This window comes from Apis cerana, unplaced genomic scaffold (assembly GCF_029169275.1).
Source record: "Apis cerana isolate GH-2021 unplaced genomic scaffold, AcerK_1.0 Chr0_AcerK, whole genome shotgun sequence".
Lineage (NCBI taxonomy): Eukaryota > Metazoa > Arthropoda > Insecta > Hymenoptera > Apidae > Apis > Apis cerana.
The window spans coordinates 5,013,247-5,016,910 of record NW_026893558.1 but is presented as its reverse complement, the minus strand read 5'-3'; positions in this window follow the sequence as shown (position 1 = coordinate 5,016,910).

The window sequence follows — 3,664 nt, the reverse complement described above, 5'->3', positions numbered from 1 at the left end:
AGTGTTTTGAGAGAATTTTTTGAACTTCAGAACTTTTCGAACCATTTTAATCTTCAGAATTTTCTGAACTCCTCAACTCAAAATTTTAGGAACATTTTAATTTTTAGAATTCTTTTGAATTTGTAATTTCGAATATTGTTAATTTAGAGATAAATGTGAACTTTCATTAGCATATGAATATTGCTTTTGATCTTTTTACAATAACTTATTAACAATGAATCTTGTAATAAATGAATTTTATTACTACATGCTATAGCTTCAGGAATGAGTCAGAGCTAACATATTCTATCAAAGTAAAAAATTTGAAATTGCCAATATTTTCTGTAAATTTAAAAATTTAAAAGTTAGTTAATTTAAAAGTTAGAAAAGTTAGGTTAGAATTTTATAAATTTAAAAGAAATTTTCTTTTTCTTCTTTTAATGAAAAATTTATTAATAAATGAATTAAAACTGAAATTAATATCGGCATCTTTAATTTCTATTAATTTTTAAATTCAAGAAATTGATTAAAAAATTAAATTAGAATTTTATAACTACGAAAAATTCTTATATCCAATATTTATTGATTCTTTTGTTTTTTTTTTTTTTTATAAGGAAAAAATTCATCCAATATACCTGTCACTGCACACTGTTAACGTACACAGACACCCTTAAGATGTTATGGAGAAGCAGGATTCCTTATTATTGCTGATCTCTTCAGGAAAGAGAAACCTATATGATTTTGCAAAATGTGGTCTTTATCTGGATCATCAGAATGTTGTTTAGAATATTCGATATGTTGAAATAGTTGGATGAACCTGTACACAAGTGTCCTGCAAAATTCCTTGATATTAGCACAGGAAAGATAAGATATCGCTATCTTTTGTGAAATCAAGATCACCGAAAATAAAAAAATTGCGATCACTTTTAAATAATGCACGAAATAGATTTTTAGATGGAGAAAGTGAAACTAGAATGAAAAGAAAAAGAGTCCTTTTTTGTATTAGTAGTATCTATCTTACAGAAAGTTATTGATTATAACCTGCTTTATGCTTTACCCCCAATTTATCATTATTTAATATATTGATGAAATTTGTCTTTCATTTTCTGTTTCAATTCACGAGAAACTAATTTAACAACTAATCTAAGTATCCTTTAAATCCATAGTAATAGTATGATGAAATTTGTCTTTCATTTTCTGTTTCAATTCACGAGAAACTAATTTAACAATTAATCTAAGTATCCTTTAAATCCAGTAATAATGTAATAAAAAGTATTGATAATACACTCCAGAAACAAATTCAATTATTAAAAATAGAATAATTTACTATTATTTGTGTTTGATATGATTGAAATTATAATTATCCTCTTTTGTTTACCGTTTCATGTATAGTAATGTTGGAAGCATGTTGGAAACATGTTTATTATATGTTAATTACTAGTGTGTTCATAGCAGTTTAATGTTAAAAGAAATCATGTAACATGATTTTAATATTTATTATTCATTTTTCTTGTAACATTTGCTCTTTAAACCTTATGGAATTAAACTCTATCTTTTAAGTAATAAGAAAAATTGTGATAGAGGACTCTGACATGATTTATAGATATCTTTTTATAGATTTTATTTATAGCATCGTTTATTGTCATATATTATATTTGGTAAAATGATAGGATTGAAATTAGATTATTTTAAATTTCAATTTTGCAGAATTAGACATCATTCTTTAAGATATATTTTTCTAAAGTAAATACTAAGAATATAATAACTAAGAATATATTATAGTGAGATATCATTAGTTTATTGGTTTTAATTTTTAACATTAATAGTAAATATTGTAGTTGAAATTAAATATTAAACATATCCAAAGTTGAACGTGATCGTAAAATAATAGCTACCGTTCTATGAGAAATTGTTCTTTTTATGCTTTCAATTGATATGTACGAGATACTTTTATCTTTAACAATCAAACGAAATTGAATTATTATTTGAATAATTATAAAAATTCTCTAATTATTAACATTGTTATATTAAGATTGATAAAATAATATACAACTTTAGATTTTTAAAAATGAAAATAAATTAATGATTACTCTAATATGTGAGATATACATCATTGTATATCATTGGTATTAATGAGATCGAAATTGTCACTATCGTGGATATTGTTTCAGTAATTTTAAATGAACTAACGTAATGGACTCTATACTTATGCTCAATCATGATTCTCAAGATACTCAATTGAGATTACTGCTTGATTAGTTGTGCGATCGCGTTTCACATTCCAAAAACACAACGAAATCATGTAGAACTGATTTTAAATATTTTAATATTACGAAATGAAATACAAATATTACGAATATCTAAATTTGTTTGAATTTTTTTTCTCTTTTTCAAATATTAGAATCGTAACATTAATTTAAATTATGCAAATTTGTTGAAAATTATTTAAATTTCATGTAAATATAGTACTAAAAATCTAGATTCTGTTTTTTAGAATCGGTTCTTAACGTTCCCTAACATATATTTTGTCGAAAATGTTTAAATTTAATTTTCATTTGTAAACGATAAAATTGAAATAATAAATTGATGAAAAAATGATGATTCAAATCTAAGTTATATTTTTAATTGAAATTATTTTTAAGAGAAATTTTATTACGAAAATAATACTTGTTTATTATAAACTCGAATATTTTATTATAACATTAATATAATTATATTGCAATATAAACGTATTGAAAAATTTATTGGCTATTATACTATTGTATTGATACTATTTACTAGATTTCTTTAGAATCATTTCTTAGTTCTTCCTAACATTTTTATTCCGCCAAACTAAACACATTTAAAAAAAATTATATTTAAAAAAATTTAATTATAAAGTCTTATTAACATTTTTGCATTTTAAGTTGGAACATTCCACAATCACAATTATATATATTCCACAAATTTGTTACAAAATTTTTAAGCCTATTGAAAATTATATACACAGTATTTCCTAAAATTATCCTTTAGTGCTCTCTAGAATTCTTCACATAGAAATAAGTTAATTAATTCTTTTTCTCTCTCTTTTTCACAACCAATAAGTCTCGTTTAGAATACGTATCCAAGACAGAAAGGTGTAATCACGTATTCGATACAGCCTCGAAAGCCATCCTCATCTACGGCATGGCTTCCGGTCAGTATCGTTCTATCGTTCTCAAATCGTCTGTGTGAATTATATCAGGAGAAATATCCTTTATCTTCTCGAACATTCAGATGGCAGTAATTTTCATTTATTTAAGCAGTAGCTGAAAATTATGTTATCGATAAGAACCTTGAAATGAATTTACAAGAAAGAAGATTCATGATTTCGGCAAGAAACCGAAGAAAATGGTTATTTTGGGCATGTTCTCTTCTTCCAATATGAGCGTGAAGCGGATATTTAGATGGAATGCGATCAATCCTTTCGATCCAAGATGTTTCAAACAGATGTTCACAAGTTCAGAATATAACATCATCACTTACGTTGCCGATTATGCGAAGGAAAGCACAAAAATCGAATTTCCCGGAATATATACACGGTACAGTCGAACATAACTTATCGAAATCTATTTCTCGTTGCTGAATTTGTTGCAACGGGGCGACAATTGGATAACGTGTCTCTGAACGTTTTCGATTTAGAATTCGATTTATATTAGGCATATAA